Source organism: Neopsephotus bourkii, unplaced genomic scaffold (genome assembly GCF_033783945.1).
Source record: "Neopsephotus bourkii isolate Nb327-2 ecotype Australia unplaced genomic scaffold, CSIRO-AGI_Nbou_v1 NB_1630, whole genome shotgun sequence".
Taxonomy (NCBI): domain Eukaryota; kingdom Metazoa; phylum Chordata; class Aves; order Psittaciformes; family Psittacidae; genus Neopsephotus; species Neopsephotus bourkii.
The window spans coordinates 3,275,621-3,301,289 of NW_026902105.1; the positions used below are offsets into that span (position 1 = coordinate 3,275,621).

Genomic DNA, 25,669 nt, shown 5'->3' on the forward strand with positions numbered 1-25,669 from the left:
CTCCTGCCCTACTTGGTGTTGTCTACAAACTTACTGAGGGTGCACTCTGTTTCCTTCTCTAGAACCTTGATAAAGATATTAAACAGAACTGGCCCCTATACTGAGCCCTGGGGAACACCACTTGTGACCAGCCACCAACTGGATTTAACTCTATTCACCACCACTGTTTGGGCTCAGCCAGTCAGCCAGTTTTTACCCAGAAGAGTATACCCATCCAAGCCATGAGCAGCCAGTTTCTCCAGGAAGAATGCTGTGATAAAGTATATCAAAGACTTTACTAAAGTTTAGGTAGACAACGTCCACATCCTTTCCATCATCCACTAAATGGGTTACCTTGTCATAGAGGGAGATCAGGTTAGTCAAGCAGGACCTGCCTTTCATAAACCCATGCTGACTGTGCCTTATCACCAGGTTGTCCTGTATGTGTGAAGGCACTCAAGATGATTTGCTCCATAATCTTCCCAGCACTGAGGTCAGACTGAAAAGCCAGATCCTTCTTCCAGCCCTTCTTGTAGATGGGCATCACATTTGCTAACTTCCAGTCAGCTGGAATCTCCCAGGTTAGCCAGAACTGCTGCAGTGGATCCCATCTGGCCCCATAGATTTGTGTGTGTCTTAAGTGGTGTAGCAGGTCACTGACCATTCTCCCTTGAATTATGGAGGCTTCATCCTGCTCACTGTCTCTTCCATCTTAGGAGGCTGGTACTCAGAGAACAACTGGTCTTACTGTTAAAGACTGAGTCAAAGAAGGCATTATGTACCTCAGCCTTTTCCTCAGCCTTTATCACTATGTTTTTCCCCCCTACATCCAAGAAAGGATGGATATTCTTCTTATACCTTCTTTTACTGCTAACGTATTTCTGGAAACATCTTTGTAATCTTTCATGGCAGTGAAGTTCTAGCTTTCTGCCCTTCAAAAACTCCCTAAACCTGAGAATTTCTCAGCTGTCCTTTTAAACCACATACAAAATCTTTTTGGCCCGACATATAATGCTAAATATAAAACATTTGGCATTGGAGTGATGAAAGGTGGCAACATTATAGCGTGAATTTGGATGCAGTAATAACGAGTCCTCCAGAAGAGGAGGATGAATTGATTTTCCATCTCGTTCTTTATAGAGTACCCATATCTTTTCACAGATTCTGCAAATAAATATTAACAACTGCTCAGCTGTGAGGAGCAGCCTGGGCCTGAGCTGCAGGAGCAGCTGTTTGTTGAATTGCATCTGAGATTTTGCAAGGCCCTGCCATTGGTTTTAGGATACTAGTCTGAAAACTGAATTATTGGAAAACGTAGGAAAAATTACAGTCACATGCTCTTAAAAGCGCTGAAAGTTTGCCTTTTTAAGCTCATTTCCAAAATGAAAAAGATTGATACACGTATATGGTTTAGAACGTGCATAAGCATTCAAAATGCATACAAAAAATTTCATTTCACAACTCCAACAAAGACATGGATAAGCTGCTGGAATAAGAGCTCTGGGAAAAGCATCCAAGTATTACTGACTGCCTGTGATGTTAAGTATTTGGGTCTGATCTTATTTCAGTAGCTCTCTGCTTTAAGGTAATTTTTTCCTTGATTTTTAAAAATGCAACCTGATTGTTTTCAGGGAGGGGACAAGACACTATTATTTTTCTTCATGTTTTTGGTAATGGCCAGAGAAACTGTTGCCTTGGAATGTTCTTGCCTCCTCTCTATGGGGAGCAGGAGGAACTTTGAGCACCCAGACAACATTCAGGTACATAGGCATGGTGAAGAAGCTTTGTAGACGAGGTTCAACTGAAGAAAAGAAGAGCTAGATTCTTGAGATACTGCACAGTAATGCAACTATATTTGGACTGGGAAATTTGGGTCATAAACTAGGCTGAGGACTGGCATGCTGGAATCGGGAGGCTTTGGAAATATGAGCAGACAAGAGGAGGAAGTTTAGGAAGAAGAGGGGAGCGCAAAGCTGGTACATCAAGTATGCTAACCCTGTGACCAGTAGTTTGGGAAAGAAAAAGTGGATGTAGCATTTTACAAAGATAACTGAGAAGCTGAGAACTGGCTCTTCCTTTGATTTAGGTTAGAGGATTCTGAGTTTGACTGGGAAGCAGATACAGCAGTTTGGAAGAGACAGTGCGTGGCTGGAAAGAGTGTCATCAGAGACAAGGACAGGAGGGCTGGCTGAGCTGAGTTGAGCTTGGGAGCTTTGGCAAAGAGCAAGGAGCATAGGCCTGGCAGCATTGACCTGAAGTGCTGAGAGGGGGTTTGGTGAGGTGAGAAGCCCATGAATAAGATGAGCAGCCAATGGGGTGACAGAGCAGTTTATTCTTTAAAAGGTCAGGAAATAACACATGACAGCAAGTGTTAAATTGACATAATTGAGATTCTAAATGTGTTTACCTGAAACTTAGATTGTTCCAGAATTAGGCATATTTTGCATCATAAATGTTATGCAAAGCTTCATACACTTGAAGACTGTCATTAGTCACATAACTGAATACTAATTTATAAGATGGCCTCTGCCTTTTTCTGTACATAGGATGAACAATTCTTACTTACTGTGCTATTTATAAGTTCCCAAGTTGGTTTCCAGGTTATCTAAGAGACCTTTCTTTACTTTTGCTGTGAATACCAGGCTTCTGAAATTGTATATACAGTGTCTCATTTTGCAATATTTGTTGTCAGTCCTGGAGATCAGAGTAGCAGACATTCCAAGGCTGTATCTTCCTGGCAGGATTTGCTGCCTGTGTTAGGAAATATACTTTGAGGAAGAAAACAAATGAAGGTGACCAGTATGTTTTGGACCAAATATTAGGTACATTTCTATTTTACCTACTACTGAAACAAGAAAATTGCTTAAAATATTAGAGGAAAACAATTCCTGAAATGCCAGTGCTTTTATGCGGTTTTAAGTGGCAGTAGAATGGATCCTCAATCAGTAAAAATAAAGATCATAATGACTTATTTTAAAATGTTCTGGATTGTTCAATTCACCATTTCTTTCTCAAAATCATCTCAGTTTACTTGGTTTAGTTTCAAGGCTCTAGAAACATGGTTTAGAAAGTAAGAGTGGTTGTGGTATTAATAGCAGTAAAGTGAGCACTGAACCATGTTACCTACAAAGCTCCAAATGAAGCTATGTCTTCTGTGGTGTGGAAGTTAGGCCAAGCTGTCTCCATTGCTTTCCCAATTTAAGTGTCTTCTATTGTGCAGGAATATGAAAGTATTTTTTATTTGTATGTTCAGTTGGATGTTTTCAGTGCAATTGTAAGGAATAGGTTTTAAGGCAGGTTTGAAAGGTCCCCCATAATTTGTCAGCCCGCATGAAGCGGATGTGAAGCAGTGTGCTCCAGGTTTGTGGTGTGTGTCCACAGGTTTTCCAGGTAGAGTTAGAGAATCAAACAGCAGTACTGCCCAAGTATTACCTGTGGCAATACTGTCACACCTGCAGTCTGCCAAAGTGCCAGTCTGAAAAGTCTTGAGGCAGTCATGCTCAGGAAAGCCAGTGGTCTCTGAGGCTGTCATACCCCTATTCAGAGCACAGGCAAGGAAGAGGTAACCTGTGCTGGAGCTGGGGTTCCTTCTGCTGATTCCCCAAACATTTAGGGCTTCTGGATGTCCTACAGTTCTTTATAAATCTCTCAAACTCCATGGTTCCAGCAGAAAACAATCTCTGCATGGAAAAAGGTTTCATTCAAGGAAATCTGGGTGCGTGATAGTTCAAAATACTTCTCTAATTCGCTGGAAATGTAAAGTAGGACATAGTAGATTTTCCAGTAGTGGTAAACAGTTCAGGCATAAGTGCATAACATGCTCCGAGCCACCTTCCAGAGCAGGCTGTGAGAGGTAGGTATCTGTTTGCACAGACTGGTTGACATCTCATGTGGGTGGAATCTGTGGTGGGAAGAGCAATTTTGTCTGTCTTGTGTCAGAGGTGCAGTTCTTAAATTTACAGTTCGTTTTCACTGTTCTTCTATAAAAACATAATAGCTAGATGAGGTGCAGCTTCACCAGTGCTGAGTACAGGGGGACAGTCAGTCCCCTGGGCATGCTGGCCACACTATTTTGCTGGGATTCTGTTGGGCTTCTTGGTCACCTGGACACACTGCTGCTCATATTCAGCCAGCTGTCAACCAACACCCCCAAAATAACATGTGGATAGATGAATTTATATACTCCAGTGATATTTTGTACTTTAACATCCCTGTGTTGTTGATTGAAAGCTGCAGAGCGCAGGCTTTATGAGCGGAAATCTGTTTCTGCAGGACAGGGTTAAATACGTTGTTCTTTGTGGTTTTAATGTGTAAATGGAAATTCAGAAACCTCTTTCTCTTTCTCTTTTTCTTTTTCTTTCTTCCCCCCCCCCCCACTTTCTCCTATGAACTGCCTCTAGTTCAAGTGCCAAGATAAATATTGAGAGATAACACTTTTCACATTATATGCTTAAATAAAAGTATCATTTCTTTTAAAGTACTTCTTACAACATGGAATGAGAAGTATCTTACTACTTTAAGTATTAGTATTGGCTATGATAGAGTTTTTCTACAAAAATAGTTTTCATAGATGCATAGATGGTATTAGAACCAGAATGTTTAAATTCACAGATATTTCTAACAGTAAAGAATGATTTTTTTATTTTTGACAAACCTTCTCCTAATTAGACACATCTGTTTTTCTTTAGAAGGTAAAGGGGTGTGATCTTCTGAAGCATTTGGAGGAATCTACTGTATAATATTTAAATTCCAGTCACTTAAATTGGCATAAGCCAGTAATATTCCTCACAGAAAGAGCCCTACCTTTTTTCCAGTTCTTGGCTGAGTATCACATGCATACATCACTCCTTTCTCTCTGCTGGCAGAAATATTCAGGCAGGTACACACTGCATCAATCCAGGAGACTTTTGTGGGGTAACACTAATTAGGCAACAAGATGGTAAATGTTAATTTTTGAAGCTTCTTGATAAAATTATATTGAATGTCTTCTTAGATATTATGATGCATGCTGAAACGATCAGGTGTAAGTGATTATGTCTTATCAGGATCTGAGGATAGATAGGGATTCACTGAAGTAAGAAAGAAGAAATATTTTCATATAATAGAGAGAATATTTTGCTATAGGTAAATGAACATGAATAATTTTATAGGCCTTTGATTCCAACAAAAAAGACTAATACTTAATTTTATTGATTACAACCTTGACTAAATCACAGTCTGAACTTTCTATATGCAAATGTACACAAACCATTAAACCTGTAATTCTTTAATTATGTTTTCTTTTAGTCTGGGACTTTGCTGGAGCTACAGCTAGAGTAAAAGTGTTGTGTGGCACCAGATTAATTCTCTCATGATATAAGCAATGGAAGAGCTATGAATTATTATTAAAGTTTTTTAGTGGATCAGTTGTAGCTATTTATGGTTCCGGATGAACTTAAGATGATTGCTAATATTATTGATAGTAATTTAATATTTTTAACATAGGGAAAATATTTATCAGTAGAACGTGTCTTCAATTTGACTATATCTTTAACCATAAGATATGTTTTGCGTTAGAAATTGTTGAAAGTTTCCATTCTGAAGGTAAAGCTGTTTCTGTTTCTTTTTCAGTTGAAACCGTAAACCATTGAATTGTCTTGGTGACCAATATTGAAAGTGTCCTAAAAAGCATTATCACTTTCTCTGAGCACTTTTTTTATCTTTTTCAAATTTAAATAGAAAACAGAAACTTGTATTATAGTTTGAAAAAATAGTTTCTTATTATCCTTTCACATCCTGGAAGCTGGAATATTTGCTGAATATGCTCAGTAAATAGCCATTAGCTTTTTACTGCAGGTAGCAATGAATTACTGTCCAAACATGTCTGGAAAGGGCTTCGTCCAAAGAAATGCAAGGCTTCCTGTGGAGGTAGTTTTTATCTTATCCAACCTGGTCTGCTTATTTCTAATCAAAATTTCAGTTTAGCTAAGTTAGGAATTCAGGACTTGTGATCTGATCTTGTATCAGAAATAAGTGCTATTAATTGATAGAATTCCCCAATTAACTATCAGAAACTAAAAGGGCCATTGTTAAATAACTTACTTAGTTAAATAAAAATTTAGTTTGGCGTATTCGATCAATAATATGCTATGGGTTTGGTTTGGTTTTTTTTTTTTGCATTGTCTTTAAAAATGTAAGCATCTTTTTTCTGCTGTTATTTTTATGTGTATTTCATTAAGGATAGAGTCATCAGAAGGGAAGAAGTAGAGAAACAGAAATGGAAGGGAAATAAGAAGAAGCTGTTTGAGATTAAATTTAATATTGTCAAAAGTGAGAGCTGGAAGCATATGTCTGCCAGAGGAAAGCACATCCTTTCCATCTTTTCCCAGTTCTCTTCCCATCCAAGCCTCATCCATTGAAATTCACAATCTATCAATATTCAGAAATATTGGGCATGAATAATCTTAGGCAAAGTGGCATCAACTGCTGTGTCCTTTAATGGGGTCTTGACTGTAATTTCAACTAAGGCTGCTCAGCGGCCGCTGTATAACATTGGAGCTAGTCTTGTATTGAAGGCAGTAGTGCCAGTGTGAGTAGTAAGCCAGGAATCTTGGTGCAGACAATGTCACAGCTGCAGTCCCACAGAAATCTGTCCCCACTTCTCAGTCTGAGCCCTGAGGAGGTGGCCAAGTTTTTCAGAAGGAAGAAACACTTCATCTCCTCACCATCCCACCAGTGAAAATCAACCTGCTGAATGATGAGTGCCTTTGAAAATCAGGCCACCTGCCTAGGAATCTGATTGTTGATTTAGGAACTGAATTTTATCTTATTTGTGGAAATTCTAGCTAACTTTTTCCAACAGTTACGCTTTTCTGAAATTACATTTTAAACCCTACAAATGTGTTTTGAAGTTTTGTGTGTCTTTCATTAATTTCAAAGGTTCATTAATGTGTTCCTCCAATGATGGGCCACTGTTTTGATATTAAATCTTTATTTTAGGGGGCAAGAAATAAATGTTTTCTGATAATAGAGAAAATATTAAAGAAATCTGTTTGAAGAGAATTGGGTTATCGCAGTCTATCAAATTGGTGCTCAGTGGTTCTTTTGTAAAATTGCATTTAGAAACTGATTTTTGCCTTGGGAGTGTATCTATATGTCTCTTAAGAATGAAATTTTATACTAACATATATGCTAACATTTTCACCTTTTCTGTTGAACTAATCCTCGTTGTTGTGTAAAGGTTAAAGACTACTGCATGGACAAAACAAGAAGAATGTTTAGCCCAGCATTCTTTTTCTCTTGCCTATAAATCATTAGTTATTAAGTTCTTTACATGGCTTTGAAATGTGAAAGCATTTTAAAAATGTAATTTATTTCTGAAAATATTTCCTATAAAATGTATCTTGTTCCACTGTTAAAATAGTTGTATCTTAGAGCCTGCAGATGTGTTGAGAACAAAGCAAGTCTGCAGTCTTTTGGTCCTAACTACTGATGATTATGGTTGAGCATTTTTGCATGTTAAAAGAACTATTACAGAAGCAACGAGAGAGCAAAAAATAGAGATGACATAAAAATTTGACTGAGTTCCTCATGGCAAGATTGCCATTACTTACACAGCAGCCTGCTCCAGCTTTGTGTAACCCATCAAAATCTTTATTCAGTGGTGCTTTTTCCTTTTACTGAATTTTTAATTTTTCTCATACATGTGTTTGTTCTTTTATTTTCTTTGCTCTCTTTGAAGCTGTGCTGTTTACGTAATGATATGATTGATCGTGCTACAGCACTTAACAGGTTTTCAGACTTGAAGAGACTTTTAAAATAGTTTATTTAAGTTATTATTTAACTTGACAAATTGTCAACTACTGTTGAAAGTCACTCATCTGATTTTTCCATTTCACATCGTTGATTAAATAACTTGTAAAGGAAAGTCTGAACAGCATTTATGCGCATGGAGATGTAGACTGTGAAAGAAGGGTGTATGGTAATGCTGGTTCTGGTTTAGGTCTCTTTCAATAGAAAAGTGAGCTTAATAGCCTGTATTCATGCAGCAGTATTCTCTATCTTCTCTATGTTAAGATATTCTTTTGAGGTGTGTAAAGACAGATGAACTCAATCAATACATACATAAAAAATACCTGTGACACACACTGAAGTTTAGACCAGATTGAAGATAGCATTTTTAATGGAAATGTACTCAAATCAATGGTGTTATAGAGAAACATTCTTTTAAGAAACAGTTCAGTGTTTATATTTTCAGCCTTTCTGAACGTTTAGATTATGAGTATCTTTTAAGGCCATAGTTATATAATCTGTTTACTTGGAAAATGGAAATATATGGACATCAGTTACATAATCTAAATAGTAAATAAAAGTTTTCATCACATATCTCCATGAGTATTTACTATTATGCATTTTTATAGGCTATTTTATATATACCTGTAATAACAAGGCAAGGCTTGGCTTGTGATGTTCTATGCGGGATGTCTAGATACTACATGATACTTTATCTAAGTAACTGCATGCAGTATATTTCATCAGATTTTATAAATTTTAAGAATTTTAACATTTGCATATTATAGTTTGCATTTAAAATTTTTTCTAAGTTCTGTTCTGAAAATCTGTTCATAGTGAGAATTTCTAAAAGCTGAGTTCCTTTGAAAAATCTTCATTTTCTGTTCTTATCCTACAATTTTAATACACTTTAAAAAGGAAAAATATTATGAAAAGCATTTTTTTGAGCTTGCATATTGGTGAGTTAAAGGAATTGGATTTGTTCTTGAAAGATTTTCACTGATGAAGGCCACTAGAATAAGGGTTGAACTTCAGACTAATTATCTGGGAACAATTTAAAAGGCTGCTATTGAATCTTCTAGTGTTGAATATTTATTTATGAGGCTGAAGGTTCTTTGTTTTCAGACATAAGGAATCCATTGCCTCATATCAATCACTGTGATCCTTTACAAAAGCCAAGGCTGGTTAGTTGAAATCTTAATGGACGTAATAACTAAGGCTAGCCGCAGCAGGTTTTCTGCTCTTTATGTGTGTATTTGCATGCAGTCCTTCAAGAAAAGAGAAATGCATTAAAAAACAAAAATTACATTTTAAAAGTATAAAATTATCATGGACTATAAGACCAATAGCATAGCTGAACCAATTTCAAGTCTTTCTTCAGAGCGAAGAAGATACCAAATGTTAATGCCTCACTTTAAGCAGTGAGCAGAGAACAGAAGTTTTCAACTTGAACTGTGGTTCAGTAAGGTGAGCTGTGGCAAGCCAGCAGCTCATTGTCATCCGAAATGAAAGCCCCCTTCCTCTCCTCTCTCATGCTCACTGATATGGAGCAAATCCAGTATTTAGCTGACTTTTAGTGAGCCGGTTTACGTCCTACACTGGTACAAAACTAAACCGTTACAACAAATCAACACTTCTTTCATCTTAGCAAGCTGTAGAATTACTGTGGCATTTTGCACTGTTGTCCAAACTGCTGTGAGCAGCCTGGAGAAGAGGAATGAGACAGCTATATCCAGTGACAATGAGCTGTTAGGTAACTACAGGACCACATTTTCACTAAGCAGTAAATAATAGTGTAACTTTCAAGCAACACTGACAGCACCATAGGCAAAAATTCAGATTTCAGAGGTGATGCATGTGACAGCTTGAGGGGTGATAGATTAGGAGATAGCCTCCTGGAATTCTGATCTCCCTAAAATTGAAATCCTGCATCTTATCTAAAGAGAGGGCTGCACTGTAGTCCAGAGTGTGCCATCAGCTCATGTTGACACATAAGAACTGGTCTTGAGGGTGATAATTAATGTACTGGCAGTGCTGGAGCTGCAGACAGTGCTAACTGCTGAGGCCTTGCGTATTTGTGTTCTGTGTCCTCACCATAAAGAGGACATGGAAGCGCTTAACATCTTTCTTTGTGGAGGTGGTTGAGCTTTTTGGGCTGCAAGTCAGCTTGAAGAAGACAGTTGTTCTCTACCAACCTGCGCCACAAGAAGATTATCACCATCCCCACATTACCATTGGCAAGTCAGAGCTTAAGTCAGTTCAGCAGTTCATCTATCTGGGAAGCATTATTTCCTTGGATGCCACTATTGACAAAGAGATAGATAACAGAATAGCAAAGGCATATAGGGAAAGGAAACCCCATAAAAGAGTCTGGTGCAATAAACACCTGAAGAAAAGTACAAAGATTAGTGTCTATAGAGCCATTGTACTGTCCACTCTTTCATATGGGTCTGAATCACGGGTCATCTACCGCCATCACCTGCGACTCCTTGAATGCTTTCTTCAGTGCTGCCTCCATACAATTCTAAACATCCATTGGACTGACTATGTGTCAAATGTTACTGACCTTGAACACCCAGGGGTCACCAGTATCGAGGCCATATTGCTGAAATTGCAGCTGCGCTGGGCAGGGCTCATCTCAGTATGAAGGATCACCGCCTCCCTAAGATTGTGTTTTACAGTGAACTTGCCACCAGTAGCCGCAAGAGAGGTGCCCCAAAGAAGAGATATAAGGACTGCCTGAAACAATACCTCAGCCTTGACCATATTGACTACCATCTGTGGTCCACCTTGGCCTCCAATCAGGAGACTTGGAGGCACACCACACATAACGCTGTTGTCTCCTTTGAGAACACATGCAGAACTAGTCTCAAGGAGAAAAGACAACGTAGAAAATTGTGCCTCATCTATACCACCCAAGGAGACCTTTCGCTGTGCTTTTTGCAACTGGATTTGCCTATCCCACATTGGCATTTTTAGTCATCAGCGCGCTTGTAGTAAACGGGGATAAAGCCCTTCCCAAATCTTCGTTCGCTAAGTCAAGCCATCAGTGCTGGAGCAGCAGACAGTGCTAACTGCGGAGGCCTTGGGTATTCACATTCTGTGTCCTCACCATAAAGACAACATGGATCTGTTGGAACAGGTCCAGAGGAGGGCCATGAGGATGATCAGGGAGCTGGAGCATCTCCCATATGAAGACAGGCAGAGAAAGTTGGGGCTGTTCATCCTGGAGGAGAGAAGGCTGCATGGAGACCTCTTAGCAGCCTTCCAATGTTTGCAGGGGGCTTATAAGGATGCTGGGGAGGGACTCTTCATCAGGAACTGTAGTGATAGGACAAAGGGTAACGGGTTAAAACCTAAACAGGGGAAGTTTAAATTGGATATAAGGAAGAAATTCTTTCCTGTTAGGGTGGTGAGGCACTGGAAGGGGTTGCCCAGGGAAGTTGTGAATGCTCCATCCCTGGCGGTGTTCAAGGCCAGGTTGGACAGAGCCTTGGGTGATATGGTTTAGTGTGATGTGTCCCTGCCCATGGCAGGGGAGTTGGAACTTGATGATCTTAAGGTCCTTTCAAACCCTAACTATTCTATGATTCTATGATGAATCAGTGTTGAGCTGCCATGCCTGTGTCCTCATTGCTACAGAGGCTGACTACTGGTGTACAGATACCCTGTGAGATAAGCAGCTTTTCAGCCCTGGCCTCTGGAAGAAGGTGGCTTCACTAATCTGTAAGCTCAAACGAGTAAGAATTTGTTATGGCACTTTTCTAAGATGAAAAAAATCTATGAAAATGGCAATACTTAGTGTTACTGCTAAAAGTTAACTTCACAAAGATATATGGTTATGGCAGACTTTGTGCCAGAAAAATATATGCTCAGTGCTATTGCCTTTTTAACTAATAGTTTTCTGTAAGAAAGGAAAACCGCAGTAAATGTAGCTATGCAAGAAGTTCTTGACATAATTCTCATTCAGCATTCTTCTGAGCCTGATTTTCTGTTGCTCCACTCCCTCTTTGTCTGTACAATGTGACTGAAAAGTGGGTGTAAAACATTGCCATTCTGATTTGCTAGCATTAACATTAGCACCTTCCTTGTATTCACTTCGCAGTAGATCAGATGACTACACAACATGCATTGCATGGGAAGATAAAAGCTTTATTTTTCAAAAGTGCTAAAGTCTCAGTGTGCCTATGAAATTCAGTGAGAGCACAGAGTGCTTAGTCAACAGCTTTGTTCTTTTTAAACGTTCAGAAAGACCTTACCTTTTTGAGCCATTTACATTTGTGTAGTGTGAGTGTGAAATCCCATCACCCTGTGAGGGCAGTGACCTTCAGTGACTATGCACAGATACACATCACTGAGCATTTTAAAGAGCTGGATGAAGCTGAAGTTGGCTTCCTATTGACAATGATAAAACGTGCTGTAAAGGAGTACTATGAAAGTACATTGTAATTATATAATTTAGTTGCTAATTATAGGTGACAGCTGTGGGCCACCTGGACTGTTTGTAAAGATCAGGTTGAAGCACTGCCTGACATTAAGACTTCCTCAGACTTCCTACCTGGAGATTGCTTTATGTGTAGCTTCTGTAGTCTCAGAGGGAGTTGCCTGCCATAGTTTTCCGTGCTGGATTTGAGCTGCAGGCTGATGTTTTTAAAAAAACCCAACCATAACAATTCAGAAAAAAATAATTCAACCATTTTGAAGGGTGAGTCCAGAGGAAAATGTCCTGCTTTGTCCATATTAAAACAGTGAAGACACTCACTTGAAGTGGTGCATCACCTTTATTCTGGGGGTGTGCATTTCATGTCACTATGAAAACTGGCAGAGTTGGCTGCATTATAAGCCTCTGAACAAAATTCACAGTTCACATAAGCTTAAGAGAGAATTGTTAGTATTCAGTTGCTAATATTCTAAGGCTCTACCAGAATTGCTGAAGCTCCCAGGTATAGCCACAATATATAGGGACCTTTCTGAAGGAATTATTAACTAGTTTTCTCTTGGGTACTCACAAATGCAAGAGGTGTTATTTTCCTGTCACTGCTTTGGATCAGGACAGTACAGGAGTACAAAAGAACGACTATGTATTTTGTATTCTTGACGTATATTCCACATCCTGCTGATCCCAGGAAAGAAAAATAGACTGTGGGCTAAAGGTAATTTTAGGAAGAAAACCAGTAAACTGGGACAAGAATTCTGCAGCAGAAAGAGAAGATGGAGAAACTGTTCCTGGGAATAGATGGGCTGGAACCAGAAAATATTTAAAAGTCCTTTCCAATCCCAACCATTCTGTGATTCCATGTTTAATCTAGATCAGACCTTTAGCTTAGTGCCTTTCTGTTTCTCCTATTTGTTTTCTTCTCAAGAACTGCAAAATAAATGTTTTGTTTACCTAGATATTGAACTCCATTAATGTCACTACAGTTAATGCAGATCTGAACTGAACAGCTGGTCCAGGGTTTCTACTCTAAGTATACTCTCTTGCAAGGCTCAGTTTCCTTAGCGGTCTTGAACAATCTTTTGCCTGATTCCAGCCCCTGCTATTTTTATTTTCTGGCTTGTTTTTTTTTTTTGTTTGTTTGGTTTTGTTTTTGTTTTTGGTTTGTTTTTTGTTGGGTTTTTTTTTTTTTTATTAACAATTGTTACAATATTCAAAATGTCTCTTGCTCGGGGGGGAAGCCAAGGTTTAGGAAGGAAGAAATGTGCAGAGAAAAATGAGATTCATTCACCCATAATACTTCAAGGAAAGTTAAACACTTTTCCCTTGGACAGCACAGTTGGTTGATCCTTTCTGAAAAGTTGAAATATGCTCCAAAAAAGAAGTTTTAAACAATTATAACAAGCAATGAAAGATATTTGAGTGAGAGCTCTATATTAAATTCTTGTATTAGGAAAATAGTGTCATACCCTTTCAAACAGCACCTTTATCAGCAAGAGCTATGTGTTCAGATTTTGTTCCTTTTGGAACAGATATGGACCTATCCTTATGGACCCATGCTTAAACTGAGCTACTCCTTATATTGACTGGGGGGGAACTATAATGTGTTGAATATTGTCCAGATAATACTTTATGCAATTTACTTAGGCTCATTATCGTTGTGTCTTTGACTTGTAAAAATATTATTCCTTGAGTAAATTCCTGCAGTCAAGGCCTCTGGTACAGATGCACTAAACAGCATTATTAAGTAATTGCTATGGCAAAAACAAGCCACAGAAACTCTATCGTATTCACTATGATGTGGTCCTTATCAGATTATATCAATGGGATCCGCAAACTCACAAAGCAGAAGTCCAGATACTGCATTCTGTGAAACAAATTTCAAGATATTTTTAGTTTTTAATATATTTCATCATTCTTCTTTTTGTTGTTGTGTACAGTTTTCTAAGTATTTGTTGTTCTATAGATGTTTCTAGATGGATCTTTTTCTCCAATTTCTTTTTGAAAACCGCTGCTGCAAGATTGGAAGTTATTAAAGATTTATCCTTGTATGAGAACAGCTAGCACAGTTGACAAATCTTTTCTAATCATATTTGTCAAGAGGGGTTGTAAATAATTTTGAAATGGATTGTTTAATAGTGAATGACGTAAGAGAATTCAACTCAGTTGTACAAGATAAATTGATGGATTTGCATTTTCTCATCCATTTTAGGCTTTGGATCTGCATTCATTTATAGATCTTTACTTACTGTGTTTGTATCTTTAATATACATATACATACATATATATATATATACATATACATATATACTGTTCTATACAACAGCTCCCCAGAGGTCTCCTGTTCTTGGCGGGCAGGGCAGATAGGGTCTCTGTGTCTCTCATGGTGGATACAGCTGCAGTCTAACAGTTGCCCAGCTGTGATTACGCTGTATCAAATCAGCCTGTGATGTCCTAGTGTTCACTGGGAAGGTAAATATGCTTTTGCCTCTCCAAATTGCATTTTTAAGGCTTGTTTTGTGCAGAAATATTTTGGTTCTGCAAGTTTATGCCAAGTACGTAGCTTTTTCGTTTCTGTGCTACCGCAAAACTATCTCACACTGGCCAATTTGTCAGACAGGTAGCTAAGCCCACTTTGACGATTTAGGAGTGCACAGTAGGTTTTTTTCAAGGCCAGGGATCTGGCCTGCCTATTAGAGGTTTAAATTTGGTATTATGTAGCATCATCCACCAAATGCTTTGACTACTTTATTCTCTGGGAAAAATAAAGCAAACTAGACAGCCCCATCAGTTCATGTACTTGCAAACTATTTGTGATAAAAGCATAAGTACAAAGTAGTAGCTTCATTTCCGTATTACAGGCTGAGGCATAATCAAGAGGGCCGTAGTTGTCAATTGTTGTGTTTAGGCACTATTACAATAGAACTAATATATTGCTGTCTAAAGTCTTAACTTGTTCAACTGAAAATGCTTTTTGAGCAAGAAAGCTCTGCTTTGGTACTTGTGTAGTAGTTCTGCTGTATTTTCTAAGCCACTTTTATAGCTTCTCAAAACTTAAAATGAATAATTGCCATAACAACATCTAATACAGCCTGCTATTTATCACAGTCCATTCAGTGTCATGCTGTTAATTTGTTACTGAGCTCAGTAACTTGTATAACTGAAGAACACCTTGTGTTTGACCAAAGGGCAAACCTTTCTTGGAAGGCATACAGTGTTTCTGTGAAGGAGAGATGAGAATCCATGATATTTCTTAATAGTTTATTTCAATAGATGATTTCTGTTGTCATTTAGGTAAGGTGAGGATTTATATTCCAGACATTTGTATAGCTTTGCATGTGTTTTAAGCCTTCATCAAGAAAAATACGGAGGCTTAATTTTATGCATTCTAAATCATCCTGGTAAAATCAGTGGTATTAATCGTAAAGTGTAAGTTTCTGTACATGCCTAAGACTGTGTGAGAACAGAAATAGAGAGCAGCACTCATACCTGTATGTAATCTGGGCTTCTAAGGATGCTGCACATGGCAAAACTTTGCCTTATTAAGTTTGGATGCATCTTCATTAATAATTATGAGGACACATGCTAACTAAAAGATAAATTAATTTTAGTTTGATCTCTAAACAGATTTCCTAAAAACTGCTCTGCTCTGGAGTTTAGCTAGATATCTTTCCTACATTTTAACATGAGGACTTTTGAATTTAAAAGATGTGAAGACATCAGCAGAGAAAATTATATTAGGTTGTAATTAAAGAATGAAGTGTATGTTTGAGACTATGGTTTGTTGTGTGCTACATATGAACTGCCTGATTTGCTTTAGGTATTCAGCATAGTCATTTAGGTGCTGTGCAAACTAGTAAATGGATTAATATTATTTAAAGAAAAATATTAGAATTAAATAAAAATAATATAGAAAGATCTCTATAGAAGAGACAATGATAAGTTTTAGTGGAAGAAAATAAAAAAAAAACAGTTGCATTTAGATTAAGTACTTTGCTGCCATTTAAAATGAGTATCCAAGAAATCAGTGTATATCTGTCGTTATTATTCCAGGGTCAAGAGAATATGTTATATGATGCTCTGATTTAACTATTCATTCTGTACTCTGAGCTAGAGGGGCATTTGCCAACCCCAGTTCAGCACACATTTCCACATGTAAGTATATGACTCATAAGCTCATTAGAGTGTCTGGGTTTACTAGCATGATCACAGTTTGCATAAATACAGTTATGCCCTTTCCAGCTGAGGGCTTGTTTGTGCATCTTTGGCAGAGGTGGAGGAAGTAAGTGTGTAGGACTTTGCAGCTGACTGTGTAGATAATGTCCTAGATGGGTTTAAAGACTAATCTAAGTAGGCAGCAGCCCAGGATAATCAGGGTTGGTGAAATTGCTCAGCTGATTATTTTGCATGCTGAGCTTGCTGTTGCTGCAGCAAGAGAGGTTAGCATTTGGTGCAGTGGTTGCTGCTGGAGAGAGAGGGATAGGATGAGCTGAGTGATCTCAAGCTGCAGTGACAGCCATGGCCTGGAGGAAGCAGGAACAGCAAACCTGTCTCAGAATGTACTCTCAGTGTCACCTTCAGCTCCATCTCTTGTGTCTCTCTCACCCATACTATGGACATTGCTAGATGTCCCTCAGTGAGAAAAACTTGGTTCTGTCTACAGAGCTGTAAAACTTTGCTTTGGCTCTGTGCATATCTGCTGATATTGCCAGCCTCCTGAAAGGTAGATTGGATAGAAATGGAAGTAGATGTCTTTCAAATGAAGTTTATCTGGTAGTGATCGATACCATCATATCAACCTAAGACTATATAGATAATACCTATTATTGAGATGGGAACAATATGTGTAAAGGTACTACTTCACTTTCACTGTTGGAGCAGCAGAACAGTTCATTATGGTGTGTGGGGCTTGGATAAAGGTTTTTTTTCACAGAAAATTATTTAAGTTACTACTGTTGACATCTGTAACACCTACAAACAAACAGAAAATAATGAAATAACTGGAATATGAAAGTTAAATAACAAGCAGCTCTTTTGCTTTCATGTTCTGTAACATCCTCAGAAGGAAAAAAAACCAACTTGTTGAAGGCACTTTCACAGGTGCTAACTGTTATTCCTCCAGAGGAGAGGATTTTGGCTCATTTACATTTGCTAACGATATTTCTTCAATATAGAATCACAGAAGATCGAGGAAGAGAGGTGATACAGAAATAGGGAAATCTTTTAACATTGGTGATTTCTTTGCTGCAATATGTACAGGATGCGCAAACATACTGTTTGAGAGCAGGGAGGCTTTAGTCTTCAGACTTTAGTTTGGGGCTGGACTAATTGATTTGCCTTTTCTTCTCCATTCCTTTTGTTAACAATTTGGACACTATCACTTACTATGATTGAGCTTTTGCTGATTTTAATGGTGGTGGTAGCAAGAAGTCAGTTAAAAAACTGGACGTTTTTGGAACTGGTTATGAAGAAGTCAAGAAAATGACAGAAGAGAAAATACAGTGTGGTGAAGGGACAAAGTATAATAGTGATTGTGACTTTATTCCTGAAGGCATTTTCAGATCCACCCAGTGGACCAACTCACAGGTTTCTGGTCTGGCCTACTTAGCTAGAACAACTGTAGCATGAGTAATGGTGAGCAGAGCAGTCTAAAGGCAAAGGTTTTATTTCCAGGATGACAAGATGAAAGTTGCAGGTCCCTGACGGTCAACAGAATCTCTGAGGTGCTCTGCAAGAGTGTAATCTAGGCTCCACTGCAGTCAGTGGGAGTTTTCCTATGGTCTTTAGTGTAGCCAGGTTAGTGTCAATGTCGCAAGGGGCATTATCCCTGATTGAAAAGCTGCCAAAGTTCCATTCTAGTGTAAGAAAGTATGTTTCCTAAATTTTAGTTTGAACTGAATTTATTCTATAATTTGAAGAGTTTATGCAACGATTTAGACATCAAGATTATTTCCTGTTGAATTTATCTGCTGAGAATATTTTTTACTTTCCTGAATTTAGTAGGAAATCACTCATATGCATCAGTTGGAATGAGGATTTATGTTTTAATTACAAAAATGAATCCAGTTAATCTAAGAGCCTTCAAGTTAACCTATTTTAACAAATGCAAATGCTCAGACACTTTCTTGCAAAGATTAGTGCTCACACCCTGAGATTTTTCTGGTAGAAGCTGATAGAAGTTGACCATGACATTAATTCAGTGTGTGAAAGTGTTAAGTGTTCATTTGACCTAGATTTCTTCAGAAATCTTCTTCTGAAGTGAAACAACATAAAACTGAAGCTGGCAGAAAATTATAATGTTGAACACAAGCATGAGTGAGAAAAGATTGTTAAGCAATAGAGAAATATTTAAATATTTGAATGGCAAGTCCACATTTATACATTTATGTGGAGGATCCACATAATATTTGGGGTTGATTGTGCTTTATATTTTTAATCCAAAACTTTCAAAGAGAAATAGAGAAGTTTTCTTCTTGCTTGTGCATTTCCAGTGGCGCTGTTGATGTTTTCCTAACCTCTATTTTGAAGAAGTCTCGAAAATCAAGACTTTTTTTTCAGGAAGCAAGTAGCAATTCTGAATGTTTGTTGCCTTTAAAAAAACCTTAATTATTTCCGTTAAGCGGAAAAAAAAAGATAGGATGATAAAAATTTGTTAAGCAAATTATAATGAATTGGCATTCCAGATAAGGTCTGTTCTCAAATGCCTGTGCAGATGTGTCTAAGTAAAGCACCTATGCTGTGAAAATTATCTGCACATAATTATTAATTGCCTCTGTGCCCAGACTGCAGTGTTTTTGTAAAGCTGTGTCTCATCTTTGATTGAAATTTTTAGTCTTTTCAAGCACATCATTATTATTTGTAAGAGAGTGTTTGAATTAGATTTGTGCAAATACTCCCGATATGAAGGCCCTGGTGGGTTATCTTAATGATTTTTTTACAGTTTCTTTTTATGAAAATATTCAGAAAAGAGTGTCATTGGAAATACAATTTCAGCAGTGCAAGACAGAAGTCTGTTGGTGGAAGAATAATATTCAGGTCACGGAAATTCAAACTGACGGTGTATAACAGATGCACTTTTGAAGTCCAGGGTTAAAATATCTCTCCTGTAAGAAGGTTCTAAGGATTACATCTTTTTTATAACATCACACATATGACTAAGCAGTAAAAAGTATGTTATGAAAATATAATGCAGTTGTAAATTGTGCATATGATGTGTCCTGCTTCTTTGATGTGCATTCCTCATGGAACAAAATGTTTACAGTCTGGATAAATTATAGACGAAAACAAAGGTAGGTAATCTGCTTTTAGCCAGACACTTCAACTAGGTAATAATAAAACTGTTTTGGCACAAGAATATCTTAAGCATGATAAAGATGAGGTAATGTGATTGTAGACTTTGAGTTTTTAATACTATGTCCAGTCAAAGTGACAATGAAATATTTTAAATGTTTAATCTAAATTAATCTCACCGTTTTCTGTCCCAGAATTTATTTTGCAGTTGTAGATATTTGTAACTACAGTGACTTATTTTCCATAACTAGTTTCTTGATTCAACTTGTTAAGAAACAACCTACACGTTTTTGCTTTTGCTTGACATTACTCACATTTGCAGAAAGAGTTCATTTGGAGTGGGATGTTCTCCTAAGGCATTGAGGAAAACAGCACAACACATTAATTGTTAAGAATGGAAAGGATGAGAGAATGCAATCACTATAATGCAGTGCTCATGCACTGAGGTGAACTTAAAAGGACAGACTTGTTAATTGTGACCTTCTTTCTATCCTGTAATTTGTCTAAGTGTTAATGATTTTCTTTATGAATGCATATGACAGTTGCAGTGCAACAAATACAAACTATGAAAAAGAGTGAAGTGATGTAACTGAAACCTGAAGAAACAAAACTCCTTAGTACTTTCACAAAGTCTGTAGGCAAGCCAGAATTTGTTGAGCGGTTTTGAAGACCTGCTTTATTGCTGGGTGTATCTAAAATGTGGAAGATCTGTAGTCAGCGAACAAGTATGAATTTTGCCCCCTGTGTTTGTTTTTTTATGTTCTGTAACATCAATAAATAAAAATTATGCCCTACAGGAACCATACAATCCCCTAACTCCAGTCTTTGGCATTAACCACCTTTTATCTGAAATTATTTTTGTGTTTAATTTTTAGTCTTTTCTATATTCTGAGGTTTTTTTTCTTTTTCTTCTTTTTTCCTCTGCTGGTCTCAGTTTAAACATTGCCCTTAAGAAAACAGACTTTTAATGTAATAGCTGTGTTGTAAGATGTAACCCTATTAATAAGATTTTATTTTTTTCTTCTACCAATATTTATGTTTCTTGGCAAACAGAGAAACTAGAACTTTTGGGGAGGGAAAAAAGAAAAGAAGGCTGTTGGTTACCTAACTAAATTTCAAAAAATCATTCTGTCTCAGGATAAGACTTGATCAAGCAAAGTAATCATATTCACAAAGGAAATTAAACTAAGGTTGCATTCTAGAATTTAAGAACTTGGAGCCTTTATATCGTGGGCAAAAAATTATGTTGGTTTGTTCACAATTTCTTCACAGTGAATTAATATCCATGGTATTTTGTTGGTAAAACATTTAGCAAGATGTTTCGTAGCAGTGATGCCAGCACAGTCCAATGCTACAAAAAAAGAATGGATAATGAGAGAGTCAGAAACTGCCTGCCAACCTGAGGAGGCAGACTCATACAGTAGAATCAGTCTTTGCTTTTTCTGGCATCCCAGTAAAGAAAATGAGAATAAAATTGTTGGAATGGAGAGCAGAGAGAGGAAAAATTACTGCAGTAGCAAGGAAAAGGGAGAGAAATGGGAACTGTGTGGACCTGGCAAGAGGTGTTTGCAACAAAGAGAATTGGGACACAGGGCTGATCTAGGTCTGCATTGTAGGACAGGAGGGCAGTAAATCCGGGCTAACACCCTAGATCACACGTAAGACTACAGAATTACAGTGCAGTGAACAGAGTGATCGTGAAGTTAATGCCTGTCATTGAGATGAGTAGGACTGTGAAAATGGCTAAAAGCATTGCTAATACAAATCCTCTAAGTTCTCTCATGTCTGCTCACTGAATGGCCACTGTTAGCAGAAAAATTCAAATGGTCTGATTTTGAAACTTTGAAGTATTTTTGTGATTTCAACTGCTTAAATACTGTTCTGTTTTCCTGAAGTTCAGTGTTGCTTTTGTTAACAAATAAGATAGAACAATAACATTTTTGAAGAGAAAATGAATTGTGGGGGCGGGGCATATTTTCTACTCTGAACATTTATCCTTTTGCTTGTGTGTGTCAGATCAAACTAATCCTACTGCCAGCTCAATGACTAAAATAGAGATATAAATAAGCAGTTTTGCATGCCAAGTAAGTAAATGCATTCTTCACTTCCTTCTTTCTCCTTTTTTTTTTAACTTCTGAATGATAAAGTTTTGAGAGAATTTATGAAAAAAGCTTGAAATTTATTCCCCATCAAGACTGTTAAAAGCGGCTATCTTAAATAAATATACACAAATCCCCACTTTTCTGTTCTTCCTTATGTAATCTTTCAAATTTAAAATATTTTGTGAATTATATGAGGGGTTGAGTGCACCCTCAGCAAGTTTGCAGGCAACACCAAAGTTAGTGGTACAGCTGACACTCAAGAGGAACAGGATGCCATCCAGAGGGACCTGAGAAAGCTGAAGAAGTGGGCCCATGTGAACCTCATAAGGTTCACTGAGGCCAAGTGCAAAGTCCTACCCCTGGATAGGGGCAACCCCTGATATCAGTACAGGCTGTAGGCTGAAGGGATTGAGAGTGGTCCTGCCGAGAAAGAATTGGAGGTAGTGGTGCGTGCAAAGCTGAACATGAGCTGGGCATGTGTACTTGCAGCCCAAAGACAACTAACTGTACCATGGGTTGCATCAGAAGTTTGACCAGCAGGTCAAGGGAGGTGATTCTCGCCCTCTACTCTGCTCTCATGCTACCCAAACTGGAGTATGTAGTTCAGCTCTGGGGCCTGCAACATAAGGACGTAGACCTGTTGGAGTGAGTCCAGAGAAGGGCCATGAAGATGATGTGAGGGCTGGAGCACCTCTCCTGTGAAGAGAGACTGAGAGAGTTGGGGCTGTTCAGCCTGGAGAAGGATGCAGGGAGACCTTATAGCAGCCTTCTAGTACTCAGAGGGAGCTTTTAAGACAAGGGCTAATGGTTTTAAAGTAAAAGGAGTTAGATTTAAAGGAAGAAATTCTTTACTTTGAAGGTGGTGAAACACTAGAACAGGTTGCCTAGAGGGGCTGTACATGCTCTATCCCTCAAATATATCCCTGCTATACTGCTTATATATGTGTTTTTGTTTATATCTATTATTTCTGCAGTATTACACAGAACTCACAAGTGAAGAAATATAAAGTAGAAACAGAACAGAGAACTTGGCACTATTTTCCATTTCTTAGTGCTTTGTTTTGTGGTCCTCATAATTTATAACAAAAATATTTTCATATATAATTCATAGTGTTTCTGTTAGTGGTAACTCCTAGTACTGTTTGTTTTATATGTCATATAAGTATATTAGAACATGGGGGAATGACTAACTCTGAAGTTACTTTTTCATTCAATGTAGAAAAAGTTCAGTAAAGAAGCAAAGTGTTCATAAAGCTTATGAGATTGTATTCTTAGCATAGTATATTCATCTAATATTATCAGATGGTTTATATCTTCTTTGACTACAGCTAAAAGTGGGATTTTTTATCTGCAAGATGAGTGTAGAATTGGCATCTGAAAGAAAACACCTACTGTCACTGTAAAATCTCTTCATTCTGCTAACATATTTTTTGCTATGCTTCTTTAAAGCACCCTAGAGAACTGGGAGAAGGAGATGGCTTGCTTTTAATTCCCAAACATCAACAAAGTTTTACTTGCAGAGCAATTTATAGTCAGAGGTGTACAAGCCTGAAGTTGCTCTTAAGGTGCAGGTTGATTTTGCGGTGAAAATGGTGACAAGAGCTGCCATTTAAAATTGCAGTATGGGCAGATTTCATCCAGAAATCACAGCATGGCTCTCCAGGTCTTTATAGACCTTTCAGCAAAGCACTGACAGAAAATCTTAGTTCAAGTTGTGATGTTTGTTGGCAACATTTGTTTGGTTTTTTTTGTCGTCTGGATTGGTCACCTTTGCATTTTTCTGGTGTTTTGCTTCCTGAAGTTCTCATTTTGAAAGTAAAAGTTGTGTATGAGTTTCCAGTTATGCCAATTTCTAAGAAATCAGATGCTTGGTTTCTTCTACCCAGCATCTTATTCAGGCATTTACAACACTGAAGAGAAAGTGGCTGAAAATTGCTAGCAATTGAGAGTGAAAATCCAGCATGTGAAGCACATGTGATGTCTAATGCTGGCTTATGGGAAGCTTCTTATTAAAATGTGGAACTTACTTTAGAGAAATGTTTTAACATATGCCCCCAAATACTTTTCGCCTGTAGCTGAAAAATATTTCTGCTGGTAGGAAAGAGTGCAAAAATGGAATTATCTTTTCAATTTGAAATGTTAATGGCCACTGGTATCCGTTATCCTGAGTCATGAATAATGAACATGGCAGAGCAAAGGGCAGAATATGCAAGTTATTAATTCAGAAGTCAGCAGAGAATTTCTCTATTACCTTTGGATGCACTTATATGGATTATGGTTATCTTTTTCTATAAGTATAATGTTAACATATAATCAAATCTAGGAATTTAATGAACTGGTTTATACCTATAACTCACTCGATATTTTCCCAGTAGCCAACAATGTGAAATAATAAGGTAATATGAAATGAGTTTCCAGAAATAAACATTAAAACAGGGTAGTATATTTTAAAATGCTGACTGTTGATAGTACTGATGAAGCAGACTGATAATGCTATCATATTTCTTTGTCAATTGCGTTGTGTGCTCCATAGGCTGCACTATTTTTTTCAGAACGTTCTAATGAGAAACAGGCTGGGCACTTATGTGCATTGTGTGTGGAAGAGCTAAAAAATAAAAACATCATTTGAACTAGGTAACAAAAGTATTCAATATCTGAAAGATGTATATTGTTATACTATAAGCAGAACTTTTTTATGATGAAGTTCTGGAACAATTCCATTCAGCTCAGCATTATGTGCTTACAGAAGGACCAAAAGGATTGCGAATATTAGCATAAGGCTTTTGTAACAATGCCACTTTACACATTCCAGTTTAGTATAACCCATGTGACATTAGTCACCCAAGGCAAATTTTTTTCAAACTGCAGAAATAATTAGTCTTGACAGATGAAAGTAAGGTGCTCTAATTTTTATAATATATTATAAATTCCAAAATGAGAATTTTGTATATGAAAAAACACATTTTTGTTCTATTCTAAAAAGAAACCAAACCAACAAACCTGTGTTCATGAATATGTTTAATGAGTTTAATGTAATTTAAATGATGAGGATACTTCTGTTTTTATGATCCTTATTTCTGTCATGATAGTAGAAAACAAACAAACAAAAATTCCCATCAACACTTAAAGCATATGCATTTAAAGAGGTATACAAATATGAATATATTTGTATAAAACAAAGGCAAGTATTTTCCTAAGCAAAAAAAAAAACAACTACTGTATAATTGCAATTTGAAAAATGCTGACCAGACTCTTGCTTACATTTGTGTTTGCAGTGCCACCCGATAATGTTCTGGTTGGTGGTAATTCAAGACTGAGAACAGTATTTTGATGTTGTTAAGTAGAACATGGTACCTGCTTAAGATATAATGAAGATTATTTTTTTTTTAATGTTGAATAATAATACCCAAATTGAGTAAAAGATTATATATGTATACCCCAAATTCCACAGCTGCAAATACATGTATTTTTCTTTTTAATTTTATTAATAGATAGGCTGAGAATTGAAATTTAAATTCATTTTTTGTGAACTAGCTGAAGTAGGCAAACTTCCTACTAGTAGAATGTGATTTAACTCAAAAGAAAACAAGAACTGTAAATAGAAGCTTTATTAAAAAATTACTGGTGTAAAAAATTAAGATTACTTTTGAAAACTAAATTTACTGTGACAGAATAAGTTCCTGTGTAGCAGCAGCCTGAGGAGCCTCAACCTTGAGCTTCACCTTTGAGCAGGCCTTTGCTCCTCTGTACCTCGAATAAGAGCCCATCTCTGATTACTACTTCCTTTGAACTGGAATCTAGATATAATGTTGTGGTGCAGAATCAAGTAAGAATTGAAAAAAAGAATTAAATAAAATCACTAACTAGATTGCACGGTCAGCTGTACTTCGCTTCCTTTAAAATTTGCTTTGTACCAATATCTTTCATTACCTCATGGTCCTTTTTCAGCAGGCATCTGCATTTTTCATTGTAGGGAATGGATGGTATCTGGAGAAATAAGACGTATTTATTCTTTTAATTCTTATTTAAAGAGCTTGGATTATTGTAACTGTCCATATTTTTTTCATGGTCCTTTGCAGAACACTCATCACAG

The 25,669-nt window shown here is 37.3% G+C and overlaps 1 protein-coding gene across 50 annotated transcripts in view; it reads left to right on the top strand.

The window, feature by feature from the left end:
• The window catches only part of RIMS2 (regulating synaptic membrane exocytosis 2), a 448,541-nt gene that overhangs the window by 196,034 nt on the left and 226,838 nt on the right, over window positions 1–25,669 (top strand). The window contains exon 1 of one of the 50 annotated variants that reach the window (XM_061373355.1): window positions 4,764–4,918. The exons of the other annotated variants lie outside the window; for them this stretch is intronic. The gene's annotated coding sequence lies outside the window, so the exon portion shown is untranslated. Of the gene's footprint in view, window positions 1–4,763; window positions 4,919–25,669 lie in introns of those variants that run through there. 50 annotated transcript variants of the gene reach the window in all.